Raw genomic sequence first — 15413 nt, 5'->3', positions numbered from 1 at the left:
TAGCCCACTGTCTTCAGGCTTTCTTTGTCACAGTTGGGAAGTACGCTTCTTACTTTTTACTCTTTGATTTAAGATTTTATCTTTGTAAGAAATTTTGATAGAATGTGTCTCTGCAGGTTTCTTTCTATGCATATCACTTATGTGTTGTGCTCTGAGATCTGTAACTTAATGCTGTTTAATACTCTGGGAAATTCTTGTTATTTTTTTTTAATATTCTTTAGATGCTAACATCATTTTTTATTTTACTGGGTGACCAAATACTCTCTGAGTCTTGCTGTTTCTCTCTCTGGAGATTAGCCCAGGGCTTTGTGCATACTAGGCAGGTGCTCTATCACTGAGCTAGACCCCCAGTCTTCTTTTTTACATTTTAAAATGTATTGTTTTGAGAGAGTCTTACTAAATTGCCCAGACTGACCTTGGGCTTGTTTTCTTCTGTCTCAGCCCAGCTTTAGTTAATTAATTAATTAATTAATTAACTAATTGACTAATTAATTGATTTACTTTAAACAGGGTCTGTCTATGTACCTATCCTAGAAGTCCCAGAGATCCACCTGCTTCTGCTGACCAAGTGCTGGGATTTAAAGTGTGCACCAGTATAGTCACATGATTTGTAAAAAGTATTTATTATTGCTATGAATGGGGGCGTGTGTAGGGAGGAAAGGTGGGCACACAGGCCATACATTTGTGGAGGTCAAAAGAGAGCTTTGTAAAGCTGATCTCTTCTTTCACTTTTGCATGGCTTCCAGCAATTGAACTCAGGTCTCTAGGCTTGGGCTGCAAGCCCCTTTCCCTGCCCCACACCCCACTGCCTTTCCCTGTTCCTTGGCCCACTGAGCCATCTCTCCATCCCTATTCTTGATTTTGACCATGCTTCTTGTTCATTTACTTATTTTTGGGTCAGTGTAAGACATGGTATATGAAAAATACTGGCCATCAACTGAGGCTTAATGTGAGCCTCAAAAGACAGTTGACTTTATCTTTAGGGGTTTGGGCAATTGGATAACCTTAATCAAGTCAGAGCATGAGATGACCTTGGCAACTTTGAGATGGCTTTTAGAGCCCGTGATGATTGGTTTAGTTGGAATCCAGGGAGCTAAAATCCTCTGGAGAGCAGCCAAGAGCTCAGAAGGGGTGAGCAGGAACCTTCTTGAGGAACACTAGACTTTTATTCTTGTCTTGTTTGACACATGAGTCTTTACAAAGTTAAGCTTGACTTCTTAGTCTTTATTTCATTTTTCACCTTTTAAAGTTAGGAGATAATATCCTAAGAGGCCCCCAGTACCAGAGTTCATCTAGTTTGCATTTTCATTAATGAGGTTGTAGCAGGCCATAGTGGAGAGGAAGCGAGTCTCAGACCCCAGAAGGGATGGGATAGGGTAGGTGAATTACAGGCAGCTCAGAGCAAGAGGATGTGAGCTGCTGCAGCGCAGCCAGGGCCCTCCACACTGCACATCTCAGGATACTATAAGAGATCTTATGGGTTTTCTATAAGAAATGGCCACTGACTTAGGCAGCAGGTTATTCAGTCTGATTTAAACATTACACAATGCATATGTGTACAATACCACATGGTACCCATTAATACACATAATTTCAATATTTTATTTATCAATGAAAAGAAATCAGGAGTGTACAAGTCTAGAGAGAAACTTCCAGCATATCAGGAGGCCATTGCCTTCTCAGAACACACCTGGACTTCTATCCAACCCATATTCAAAGACTTGACCTCCTCGAGCCTGGACTTCCTGCCCATTCCCTGTTCTTTCAGCTCTCCCTTTAACAGCCATGGAAAGGCTGGCTGCTCTTTGACTGTCACCATTTAAACCAGGCTGATTCTCAACCATGGCAAGCCCTGTCCTTTCCTCTTCTCTCCTTTTTCCCACGGTACGTATCCATCACCTGACATTTGTTAGTGGGTCAGGGTCTGTGAGGACAGTAGCCTCATCTGTCTTTCTTACTGCCTGACACCCAGTCTTACACTACAGCCCAGCACACCAAGGGTGCTCCTCACTTGCAGTGAAGGGAGGAACTTAAACATGCCCCCCCCCCCCATGAGTCCTGGGCACCAGTATAGGGGAAGTGACTGTTTTCTGCTCAGCCATCTCTTTCCCTTCCACATGAGGCAATTTCCCTTGGAGACCTTCCCACAATACTCAGTGGCATGCAAACAAAGTCGAGCATCTGAAAGCACTGGTGAGCAGGAAGCAGGCGGCTCCCTGGCCAGCCAGGCCCTGGCCATGCTGGGGTTCTCCTACAGGGATCAGCACTGGGTTAGGGGAGGGTTGCAATAAGAGATCAGCCTTAGGAACACCACTCAGAGACCCTGCGCTCCACCACTTCTCCTTATTTCCTCCCTCTTGTTCAGGAGAGAATTCCCCTGCCTGTGGGCCTTTGCTGAGGTGGAGGGTAGTAACTCATGCATGGGGAAGTCAGTGGGGACGCTCCTGGCTCTGACTCATAGCTTCTTGTCTGGTAGGAAGACTTAACAGCCCACGTCTCCTCTTGGAAATGTCCTTTGTTTAGTGGCCATTGGGGATTCTCCTCTGGCCTCCTATACAGCTCTTGGCCAACCTTCCTGTCATTCATTGCTCTTTGTCAGTTCCTCAATAAAGAAGAGAGTTGATCTGTGTGGGATGCTGAGGGAAGGGGGCGAGAACAGCCATTTTCTAGCTCCCACCCAAATGATGGCATGACACTTGGGTTGGAGGGCTGAAGGAACATTTGAGGCACCTGTCTAGAGTGGGTAAGCACTGTGCTTGTGGGGTGGGAGCAGATGATGGTGGTCTGCTATGAGTAGTGCTAGAGACATCACGGCAGGTACTTGACCAAGACAAGAATTCCATTCACATTACCAACCCTTCCTGAGTGAGAAGTGCCATGCCTTTTGCTGGACATTAACCATAGAAAGACGGAGATACATAGGGGTGACTCTAACTTCTGGTTCTCTCTGCTGTTGGTAAGTAGTCACGACCACATTGCTTCAGGAATGTGTAGGAGGGATAGTGGTCCAGGAACAGAGAGCTGCCGGAGGAGACCAGGTAGGAAGACTACATGGAGGAAGAGGCGACCATTCATTTTAGACGCCTGGAGACATGGCATAGGAAGGGCTTCTTAGTCCCAGAATGTGTAGAGAGTCTGGAGCCTTGGCTTTATGTAAGGAATAAGAGTTCCTGGAGTTGTTCCTGGGCCCCTTCTTCTCCAGAACCGCATCCCAAGAGGCTCATGCACCGTTCAGCTCTCACAAAGGGTGGGGCAGAGCAGTGTGCTTCCTACCCTGGATACATCACAGAATGGGCAGCTAGTGTCCTGAGAAGACAGAAGAAAGCTGATCTGGTTAGGACTGTGGCCTCTGCATTCTCTTAGTACTGCTGTTAGATGTAGTTTCTACCATTTTGTCAGTAACTCAGATGGGAGTGTTGCCGAAAGCTTTGCTGGCCAGCCTCCTATAGCTTATCACTGCTCGACTCTTACTGGGAAAACCTAAATACGTGTCTGTTCACTTTGGACAGGGCACCAATAACACACCAAAGAAACAATTTCACACACAGCTAGCTAGGTGAAACTGCTAGCTTGATTGCGGTTATTTACAGGACATGAGTGACTCCGTGGCAGCTGCATCATTGAAAAGCATCCGTGGAATTGACATGCAACTAGAAAGAAAAGTCTCTCTCTCCCCAGTGATAGCTATTGCTTACATAACATTGAGAAGGAGCCTTAAGACTCTTATGAGTTTCAGGAAGTTCCTAAGCCTTGTAAGATTACTTCCTGAACCTTAGTAGAAGCTTGTCTCTTCCATTCAGGAAGGAATAGTTGAGTTCTACGGAATTGGGTTCAAGCTCTTAGCACACACATGAAGATTTTAAAATGTAATGTGAATTCTGAGGAAATTTCTACATAACATACATCCTCATACTCAGCCAATTACCACTTTCTGAGGAGCTAGGACAGGAGGCTTATGCTCTAGCCTTGACTGTACCATTTTCTTGTTGTGTGACACTCAGCAAATCACATAACTTTTCTGGGCTTCAAATTCTTAATCCTTAAATATTGAGAAGATGGGTTCACTGTGGACCTTCACCATGGGCCTTCAGAGATTGAAAAATATCCAATGTAGTTAAAATGGCCTTGTACTCAGCCTAGAGAGAACCATTAGGGCCCTCACTCATATGCCTTGGACTGTGACCTGGCAGTATCTGGCTGCTCCAGTGACTGGCTCTGTTCATCTTTTCTACATGGCCTTCCTGCAGATAGTCTTAGCAAGACAGGACCTGATAGCCCACTAGGGACATTGCTTGTCAAGCATAGTACTCAAGAGTCCTGTTTCCAGTGTCTCTGGCTAGAGTCTGTGTCTAACAGGGTGGAAGATATTTTCACTGCTATTGGCCTGGCATATTTTCAGTAGATCAAGCTAAAGATGTGTTGCACTTGCCAGGAGTCTCCAGTAAGAGGGCAGTGCTTTGTTTGCTTCCATCCAACAGATAATGCCAGGAGCTGAGGCAGCAATTGTGACCCATAACATAACACTAGGAATGACAACAGGACCATAAGACAGAAGGACGCTGGGTGGGACACTGTGGACTACGGAATGAATGAGTTTCTTATGCATTGTGACGCATCCTGGAGCTGTCTTTTCAAGGATGTTTGCAGGTGAACAGCCTGGGTCAGATTTGTTTCCTGACCAGGGTGATAAAGATAATGCCTTTTCCTATAGTCCCAGGACTTGGGAGGCCAAGGCAGGAGGGTTAGGAGTTGAAAGATAGCTTGGGCTACATAGCAAGATTCTATTTTAAGGAAAACCAAAACAATGGCTCTGGGTTTCTGCAATACAAATTAGGATAGGTTTGATTCCTAAATTAGCTTCTATGGAGCTGGATGGAGTTGTTTACTTGTAGTGGGTTTGGCCTAATGCTGCTTGTATTGTAATGTTAATTTGAGTCCCTCAAAACTATTAGCTAGGAGAGTTTTCAAGTAAGACCTTGAGAGAGCCTGCCCCCAGTCAATTCTGATTGGTAAATAAAGATGCCAGCAGCCAATGGTTGGGGAGAAGAGATATAGGTGGGGTTTGGCTTTCCTGGAGCTTGGGAAGGAGCAGGGCTGAGAGAGCAGCCAAACCTTTGAAGAGTGTGCAGGAGAGAGACTAGGGTCACCATGTTCTTAGAAGAGTGCAGGAGAGGCGAAAGGTGCTGCCATGGGTTAGCTGAATCACAATGTGGCCATATAGGCTGGCCAACTGGAGCTAGTAGCAGTCCAGATGAAACAGTAACAATGGGGTTCTGGATAGGAAGTAGATTCTAACAGCATGAAGGGTAGCCACTTGCCCAGCTATTGTGCTGCTTAAGTCTTTTATTCGGGAACATAAATGGTCAAAGGTGGGAAGGACCTCCCCCCAAGGGATTGATGAAAATATTTGTACTACGTTCACCCTTATATGCAGGGCTATGCTCCAGTAGAGTGGTCTCATCTTTATACAGATATTGTTTTTTATGCTCCCCACCACCACCTTATATGAAGCTGTGGAGTGCCTGAGCATTATATGAATGAAATTGAAGAAATTATTCTATTTGTGTGTATGTGTGTCTATGTGAGAGCACTTGGGTGCTGCAGAGGCCAGAGGAAAGTGGTTGCGTCCCTTGTGAGCCTGTTGGTGTGAAAGAGTAGTAAACTCAGTGCTCCAAGGTATGCTAATCATAAAACAGATAGCGACATTCCTCCACCCACCCGCTTCCTGTGTTCAAAGAGTGTTAATTCAAAGAAAGTCACCCTGACCATTACCGGAACCTGCAATGCAAATGTGCTATTGTTAGGGGCTCTTAGAAACTGTCTTGAGAGTTAACAATTACCAGGTATTCCTTGTGACACCTGTGACTTTGTACTTCCTTGTGACTCTTAACTGGTATTTTTGGTATTTTCCAACAACGCCCTTCCCACCTCCTTGAGTTGTGTTTTTTTTCCTTTAAATACCCCCTTACTCAGCTACTCGGGGCACCACGGTCCTCTACCCCTGCGTGGTGTATGACTATGGGCCCAAGAGCGCTCTTGAATAAAAATCCTCTTGCAATTTGCAGCAAGACCGTTTCTTGTGGGTGATTTTGGGGTGTCGCCTCTCCTGAGTCAGAACGTGGGGGAGTCCTCACGTTGTGGGTCTTTCAGGTGCAGGTTATGGGACCCAGACTCCAAGCCTCATGAGTGGCCAGCAAGTGCCCCTAACCACAGAACCGTCTCTCTAGCTCTGAACTGTGTCTATCTTGTGCTCCTGTAAGTGCCCACCCTTCTACTTACAAGAAGCCCACGACAGTGCCTCTGGTATGTGTGAATTGACAGCATCATTGAGCTCAGTTTGGGATGTTCTTAACTCCCGGCCCCTGAACATATTTAGCAGATGAGCAGCTTGGTCTCCATGTGGGTTCTGTTGCCTGCCTGTGGATCTGGCTCTGAAAGAACCTAGTGGGGAAACCCCCACTCATGTCCCGAGTCGGCACGCACCCAAGGAATCACGAGAGACCATCTTGATGCAAACACACAAGGTAGTTTAATGATGGAGCTCCGGCAGACACATATCTCACACAGAAGACAGAGGTTGTCGACCACAAGGCTCAAAAGCTAGGGGTTTTTATAGGAAAAGGGGCTGGGGCTGGGGGGAATTGGCGTGGTTTCACACGATTGGCTCATTCAAACATCAGCAAACTGTATGTGCAGAGCAAGGTAACAGCAGAGCATCTGGTTAACATTTAACCCAGGTCAGAAGGGCAGGAGATAGGGAGGCACAGGGCCAGTCCGGACATTCTTCTATGTCTTCTCTATCTTTATGGCTAGCCAGTTCCTGGGAAGATGTTACAGCCTTTGTTCTTTGCTCTAGGCCCAAAAAGCCCTCCTAACTAGCAAGCCACATGAGTCATGGACCTTGAATTTTAATTTTCTTTCAGCTCCCCTAACTGTGCTGCCTTGTCTGCCTCAGTGGGAGAGGATGTGCCTAGTCCTGCTGTGACTTGATGTGCCAAGGTGATACCCAGGGATGACCTCCTAATTCTCAGAGGGAAAGAGGAGAGGAAAGTGGGGGGAGGGGCCATGGGAGGGGAGACTAGGAGGAGAGGATGTGATTGGAATATAACATGAATAAATTAATAATAGTAATAATAAGGAACTTACCAAGAATTAGCACACGGCAGGGAAGTGCCACCCAGACAAAGGATTGGGCTGCTGGGCAGGTAGGCAAGCTTGTAAGGTCTCACCAGGTGGACACCCTGTGGGGTGCTGATTGGGTGGCTAGCAGTACCCTGTTACTTTGTTGCGGACTAAGTTTTGAAATGTGAGTTGTTTTCTCCTTGGAACAAGTTGTATGGGAGGGTGTGATGGTCCAGTCCACTTGCTGAAGTGTGGAATGCTGCCTCAAGACCAGGGCTCCAAGGGTCACAGCTGGGGCTTGTCATGGTTAACATTTGGATGGGATGATTGTCTGCTCAGAGGCAACACCAGCCTCCATCTGCACACAGCCTGTCCTGAGACAACAGCTGCCTTGTTCTGAGGCTAGCTGGAGTTCACGTCAATGTTCACTTCTGTGTGAGTTGGGACGAATGTACAATAGACACACACCCTCCCTCCTGGCTCCTTGGGACTTCTTTCTAGAGTTTACCACTCTGCCTTTTCCTTCTCAGAGACCAGGCAGCCCTAGGGAGTGTAAGGACTCTGGCTCCAGCTCCAGAAGTTACCCAGCGGAACCTGAGGTACATTCTTAGCTATAGTCCCTCACCTGGCAGAGCCCTTGCTGACAAGAGCCAGCACAAGGCACTGGGGGGACCTAGAGTTCCAGAGTCACCACTCTGGGTATCCTGTATAAATTAGTGAGACTCTGTTTCAACCCAAAATGTAAAAAAGGGGTCTGGGGTTATAGATTAGGGGCACAGTGCTTGCTTAGCATATTTAAGGTTCTAAGTTCAATCCTTGATGCCAGGGGGAAAAAGCCATTAAGAGCATTTACTGTTCTTGCTGAGGACCTAGGATGGAGGCCCAGTGAGCATATTAGGTAGCTCACAACTGCCTGTACTCTAGCTCCAGAGGGTATAACGCCTCCTTCTGGTGTCTGAGGGTACCTACATGCATGTGGTCTACATAAACTCACACAGGCACTCACATGTACACGTGAAAAGAATAAAATTATTTAAAATAAGACTATCTGCCGGGCGGTGGTGGTGCACGCCTTTAATCCCAGCACTTTGGAGGCAGAGGCAGGCAGATTTCTGAGTTCGAGGCTAGCCTGGTCTACAAAGTGAGTTCCAGGACAGCCAGGGCTATACAGAGAAACTCTGTCTCAAAAACAAACAAACAAACAAACAAAAAATAAGACTATCTTCTTGAAGGCTAGGTGGAAACTGGGAGGGACAAAAGTGGGGACCCAGCCTTGGGGATGTTGGGGATGTAGGCTGGAGGGCAAGAGCTCAGCTCTGAGATGGATGGCGTGGGTGAGCATCTGTGGCTGGTAGGTGTGTGTGTGTGTGTGTGTGTGTGTAAGTGTGTGAAGGTCCGTGGCAGTGTGGCTAGGCAAGGAGAGTCAGGCTGTCCTGTGACCAGTCAGATGTTAACTCGTGTGGCTGCCCTGCTCTCCGAGTGGAGAAAGTGGCATGTCTGAGCTGAGGAAGCTGAGTGGGGCTCACCTCTTATGTGTACCCAGCCAGCTAGCCCAGAAGAGCTTTGTTCATTTAAGGTGCTAGCTAGGGACAGCCACCTCATTAGGTGCAGGGCATCTGGGGCCCATATGAAGCAGGCCTTCCAGGGGGCAGTGGAACTATTTTTAGTGGCTTGGGCTAGCTCCCAAATCCTGACGACTATTTCTGGCATCAAGAGATTGCCCTGAAGGATATGGAAAATTTTTGTGTTAAGAACGTCTGGTCTCCCTGTGGCTAAGCAAGGACACTGTGCAGAGACCAGGACCAAGGGCCCAAGGGCTTCTGGGAGAAACAATAGCTCTGAGCATAAAAACTGGGGCCTCTTTCTGCCTGGGCTTTACCAGATCAGCCTGGTTATGTGAACTATCTCACTGGTATGCCAAGGCTGTCCAGGGTTTAGCATCAAAGATCCACATTCAGGAAACCCTGTAGGGATGGCTGGCCACTGTGGCTCTCTTTTAGTCCCTCTGGGTCTTAGAAGTTACTTTGGAGCAAAAATCAACTGATAAGTATTTTTGCCAATGCTCACAGCTGGTGTAGTAGGTGTTGCTGAGGCCGCCATCTTATAAGGAAACTGAGGTCGAGAGAGGAGTTCCACTGTGGGGAGGCTTGGAGCTGGCTATTTCCTGCTTTTGGGGCACCTGGGCCTCATTTTGCTCAATGGAGAAATAATGCTCTCTGTCCTAGGCAAGTCTAGATTCAGTCACTTAGTACCAAGGCCAAGTACCCATCTGACGGCTTGTGGATAAAAGGTATCCTGCGGCACCTTTGGGAATGGTAAGCACCTCGCTATGAGATCCGATCCCCAAACCCCGGAGCTGTCCTGAGGTTTCCCTGGCAGGTGGCTTTCAGTGTCTTGAAGAGGGCAAGTGGGATGCGCAGTCCCCAGCCCAGCGTCCCCCTACTGCCTTAGGCAGTGGCCGACCACTTGCCCTAACATTGGACCCAGAGTTGGAACACAGCTCCTCCAGAGGGCCCTGCCTGGGGCAGGAAGGGCTGGGGCACCTCCAGTTCTCACTAGCCTCAGGTCAGAGCAGGTCGGAACTATAGAGTCACCGGCTGGCTTTGCCGGAGGGACTAGGCAGGGGGCAGGGCGGGGTCCAGGATGCATGGAGATCTACCTTTGTGCCCTGATTCTGTCCAGAGACAGGAGTGACCCACCAAAAAAAAAAAAAAGTGGGGGGGAATCCTAGGTCATTGTGCCTCATTGTAAGTAAACTGTATATAACTAGATGGTGAGCAGGGAGGTGTGTTAGACTCAGTCCTGCTTATAAATGTAAAAGGGTATAAAAATGATAAGCAAAAGGCTCACTGTTCTAATAACCTAGGACCTGAGGAAGCCTTGGGCAGCCATGTCAGTTTTCACAATAGAAAAATACAGCAGCATGTTCCCTGAGCCTTGTCTGGGAAAACAAGATACTTCCCTTCAGCGAGCTCACCATGTCATACATGGATCCATCAGCCCCTTCCATTTCCCAACACTAGACAGGAGCCACCACCTGACAAAGGACCTCAGGAAATGACACCACAAAGATGTGCCGCTGTCAGCAGGCATCAGATGTGGGCCACAGGATTACTGCAAGGGACGCAGTGAACAACTTCAATAGAAAGGACCCTAACAGATGAAAGTCTTCAGGAGAGCCCCCAGAATCCTCTGTCTGGGGCTGCCCATCTGCTTTGAAATGGGGTTTCCAGGTGGGATTCTTGGAGTCCAGCAGTTTGGAGACCCCTGGCTTAGGGTAGGTGGGAACTGGCCGTGGCCATTGCCTCCCCAGTGATCCTGACAGGTGTGTCCTTGACATGTCAGGCAGTGTAGACGGTAGAACAGAGGTAGGGTGTCTTTTTTTACACCGAGGGTCATCTTTTTTTAGTGTGTGCATCTTTTGGGTAGCCCTTCAGGATCTGACCTTTATTTCGGCCCGCCCAGAACCCGCTGTTTAAAATTAGAACTCTTGGCCAGGGCTGCGGGATTCTGCTGCCTGGGATACAGCATAAACAACACACACCTGCTGCTGGGACACTGAGTGTGTCCCTGATCCAGGGCAGCTGTGGACGGCTGGCTCCTGTCCTTGCAGAATGGCCTTAATGTTTCTGATGGACTTGGCTCCACCTGCCACGCTTCAGAGCAGACTCTCACACATGTATGTGGGCACCTATGAGGGAGTTTCTACAGGCACAGGGTCCTAGTATATTGGTTGGAGCTGGTTCTGGGAGCAAGGACAACCAGGGTTCACAGCCAGTCAGGAAAGATCTTGGCCTGGGCTGTTCACACAAGTGCGGATGTGAACACAACTGGATGGTAGGGGAGAACATCCAGAGTTCCTGATGTCCAGGGAAGTGAATGAAGAGTTATTTAAGCCTGTGCTATGCTAGGCATTTCCTATTGCCTCAGTGTTATGGGTGGAGACTTGTTCTCATCTTAGTACAGGGGATCAGAGAGGTTAGGCCTCTTCCCTCAGGGTGCATAGCTCACAGTTGCAAAACTAAGCTTCGAGCTGAGTGAGTCTGAGCACAAAGCCTGTGTCCTTTAAGCTCCACCACCCAGTAGGTGCACCAACGGTCTGGATGGTTCTATGCCCTCCTCTAAGGGGAGCCATTCACACTGCAGCGTGCAAGGTTACTGTGACATGAGAATCAAGGAAGACTTCTTAGAGGAAGAGGCAGCGGGGCAGGGCTCCACAGACTCAGTAAGAGTCTACTAGACAGGGGTCTGGTGGGAGGAAGAGTATTAAGGAAGGGGCTTCCCAGAGGAGAGAGGAGCCTGTTAAAGGCAAAGGGATGACATAGGCAAGGTCTCCAGAGACCAGGGGTTCCCAACGATGGGTATAGATAAGGGTTGGGGGGGGGGTAGGAGGGCTGGTTGGCAGCTACCAAGGTGGAGACACTGGAGACTCTTAAACTCACAGTACACACTCTGGTGTGCATTAGGGAGGATGGGGACTCAGACCTGCCTATGGAGACATCCTGGCTGGCCAAGTGATCTTGGGGACAGAGGGGTTGTGATAAGATGTGACAGAAGTGTTCTTACCAAGGATGACTATGGCTCCCTGAGCACTCTGCCTCCTCCTCTGTGAGAAGTCAGGCTCAGCCAGTCTGCCTGGAAGAGCTCCTGGGTGTGCGTGGCGTGTGAAGGGGTTGGGAGAGAACACACTGGCCTGGTTGGTTTGCCCCTGTGACAGCTGGGTGGCTCCTTTCCACTGGCTAGTTGGATGGGGCAGAGCCATGGAGATGGATGCTCAGTCCCTCTTGCTAGCCTATACCTGGCCATTGTTTCCCTTCATCCTTTTACCTCTGAGCGGGTGTGTGTTATAGATAGGAGAACCATAGGCCCAGTTCGCAGGTAAGAAAGCTTCAGGCTCACTCTTTCAACTAACTGCAGAAGTTGGTTTCCTTTCTGTTAAGCTTCTATAGCCTGCTCCAGAGAATGAGGAGATCCGGGGCTAGCCTCATTGCCCTACTGACCCTCTATTGCACCTTCTATGCTTAAAGGAAGACAGTGCTTAGAGAGAGCTCCTTCTGGTCAACCTTCCACAAAAACTGCTTTAGTAAGCCCTTGTGATTGGTGTTGGCAACAGAACCTTCCAGAGGTATACAGATTAGTTTGCTGTGCACTGGATACAAGCCAGGATCATCTGGGAAGAAGTAACCATGATAGAAAAAAATGGCTCTGTCAGATTGCCTTGTAGGCGAGTCTGTGGAGGCATTTTCTTGATTAACGATGGGTGAGGGAGGACCCAGTGTGAACTCACTGTGGGCGGTGCCTGGCCCTGGTTGTGTAAGAAAGCAGGCTGAGCAAGCCCAAGGAGCAAGCCAGTAAGCAGCTCCCCTCTGCGGCGCCTGCTTCAGCTCCTGCCTCCAGGTCCCTGCTGTGATAGCCTGTGAGCTGTAAGATGCAACATGCTGCCAGTTCCTCTCAAAGTTGTGATTGGCCATCAAGTTTGTCATAGCAACACAGACCAAACTAGGACAAGAAGTGAAAGCTCACAGCTTGGCCAGTGACCCAGAAAGATGCTTTCCAGACCCACATGGCAGGGTTTGAACTGGTTTGGGGGTTAAATTTCAAAAATTGAGTGATTACTAAAAAAACAAAAGGCAAACAAACCAACCAACCACAACAAACCCATGTGTTCCTGGTAAATTTTTAATAATTTATATTTCACTGTTCTTCTGTCATCTTAGGTCCATATTCATTTACTCATTTCAAAACTTTCATCATCATCATTGTCGTCATTATTGGTATTTAGAAACAAGGTCTTACTATGCAAGCCTGGCTGTGCTGGAACTCACTATGTAGACCAGGCTGGCCTTAAGCTCAGAGAACTGTCTGCCTCTGTCTCCAGACTAAAGGTGTGCTCCACCAACATTTTACGTTAGTTATGTTTTAAACTAATGTGAACAGCAGCAGCAGCAGGAGCAAGTGAGAGAGCAGGCTAGAGAGAGAGAGAGAGATCTACTTATTTGATTTTGTGTGTTTGAGTGTTTTGTCTGTATCATGTATGTGTACCACATGTATGCCTGATGCCAAAACAAGTCAGAAGAGTGCCCTGTCTCCCAGATGGTTGTGAGGCGCCATGTAGGTGCTGGTACTCTGCAAGATCAACAAGTCACTTGCAGAGCCATCTCTCCAGCCCCTGGCTTTGTTTCCTTAAGCTTTGAATTAGAATTAATTACAATGGTAAAATCGACTGAAATGATTAGTGCTTGATGTAAATTTAAATTTCTTTCCTTTTTTCTTTCTTTCTTTTTTTGTTTTTTGTTTTTGTTTTTCGAGACAGGGTTTCTCTGTGTAGCCCTGGCTGTCCTGGAACTCACTCTGTAGACCAGGCTGGCCTCGAACTCAAAAATCCACCTGCCTCTGCCTCTGCCTCCCGAGTGCTAGGATTAAATGCGTGTACCACCACCGTCCAGCTTAAATTTAAATTTCAAGTACCAAAGGTCAGTGTTCAATGTCCTTTTGCTATAAGAGGGACTTGCCAACCAGTGGCCTCTCGCAGACAGAGGACAGAAGATTCTCCTGATCCCCTCAGCTTGTCTCTTCCCCATTCATCAGTCAGAGGCTTTGAGAAAGAGAAGCTAGATCGGATCCTGCTGCCCACTTGTGACTCCCTAAGACTTCTGTATGCAGATGTTCGTGAAGATCCAGCCTTCCCTAAAGATACTTTCCCAAGGCTGACTCCCAGCCTGCTCTGCTCTGGTGGTCTGCCTTGCCTCTAGCTGGTCACCCTCACTGACACATGGGTAGTTATTTTCCAAGCCCGTCCCAGAGGCTACCCTCTCACTAGCCCCTAGCTAAACTGGGAGTTCTGAGTTCAGATGTCCTGGGGATGGGGACAGGAGAATCATTCCAGGACTGTACAGAGATCAAGTCCACCCATACAACACAGTGTCTGCATAGAGCTTGGGCAACTCCCCTCCCCATATTCTTTAAACCAGCTCTGGAAGACATACCACTCCTAACAAACTGCACATGGCATGACAGCTACCATACTGTGTTGTTTATAGAATGATGGTAAGAAAAACACATGTGTTCAGTATAGACATAATTATTTTTGGAGGCAGCCTCTCTCTTGTAGCCCAGGCTAGCCTCAAACGTCATCTTCCTGACTATACCTCCCCAGTGCTGGTATTGCAGGTGTGTGCTACCTGCTTGACTCAGACACAATTTAAAATTTTTCTATTTTTGATCTACAGTTGGCTGGGCCTGTGCATGTAGAACTCATTGGTACAGCTAGTGGGCTGTGACAGTCACTTTGATGTTTATTTCTCTGGAGCTTCTACACTTTTTGAGTTGTTTTGTTTTGTTTTGTTTTGTTTTCTACCTTTCCAAGAGTTCTTCTGGGCACTTCTATGTCATCGGATGTCTGGCTTTCTGGTGTGTGTAAGGATAGCCCAAGTATAGCATGCATAGCTGAACAGAAACAAACCCGTTCCCCCAAGCAGCTGAACAGCCCTCGGCTCCCCCTGCTCCTGGATCGGCACTGAAACCTGAACACAACTGGCTGGCTTAGTCACCCTCTGTGCCTGGCAACACTGGCAACGAAGGCCTCTGTGCCCAAACACACCACAACAGGCCTATGTCACCAGGTTCCTGAGGCAGCCCAGGCATTTGGAGCTAACTTTCCTGAGCAGAGAGGGACTGAGGGAGAGGCAGTGGTGGGCATAGACAAGGGGGCGAGAACAAGAGACAGGCTGGAGACAGGCAGCAACCAGCAACCTGGGGCTTCTGGGGTACAGCGTGAGTCTTGAGAAAAGCTACTTTGCAGGATAGGCTCAAGACTGTTGAAAAATAGAAATACCGTTGGCAAGCCAGAGCCACCACTGGATTGTGAAACTGGCTTCTCGGCGGGCTCCTCCTCGGAGAGGGGGAATTCTCTAATTTCTTTATTTTGGGTTTTATAACAGCTTCAATGAAACAGTCACATGCCACATAATTTGCCCATGTAAAATGCAAGATGTGGTGGCTTTCCATGTGTTCACAGCTGTACTTACCCACCTGTTAGTGATTACTCTGCTTTTCCCACGCCAACCCTGTCCACATCACGCTCCTGGCCTTAGACAGGGGAATCTACCCTCCCTCTCTGCGGCTTGCCTATTTTGGACCTTTCATAGAAATAGACTTAATAATATGTGGTCTTTGGGGGTGGGTTTCCTCTTGTGTCCAAGCTTCATGGTATAGTATGCGTCAGCACTTTCTTGATAAATCATTATTTGTTATTAGTAATAGAATGGTAATACTCTATTACGTGGCTACGC

General features: G+C 48.0%; 1 long non-coding RNA gene across 7 annotated transcripts in view; it reads left to right on the top strand.

Annotated features, from left to right (window-relative positions):
• Gm34455 overlaps positions 1-15413 on the top strand; it is a 36694-nt gene that overhangs the window by 4430 nt on the left and 16851 nt on the right. Inside the window, exons 1-2 of one of the 7 annotated variants that reach the window (XR_876692.2) lie at positions 7642-7721; positions 9348-9437. The exons of 4 other annotated variants lie outside the window; for them this stretch is intronic. This is a non-coding gene — a long non-coding RNA (predicted gene, 34455). Of the gene's footprint in view, positions 1-7641; positions 7722-8948; positions 9438-15413 lie in introns of those variants that run through there. 2 more of the 7 variants (XR_385486.3, XR_385485.1) reach the window with 2 other exon arrangements.

The sequence above is a fragment of the Mus musculus genome, chromosome 17 (assembly GCF_000001635.26).
Source record: "Mus musculus strain C57BL/6J chromosome 17, GRCm38.p6 C57BL/6J".
In the NCBI taxonomy this organism is placed as follows: Eukaryota; Metazoa; Chordata; class Mammalia; order Rodentia; family Muridae; genus Mus; species Mus musculus.
Note: the sequence above shows the minus strand (reverse complement) of the source record. Positions and strands in the feature narration are given on the sequence as shown.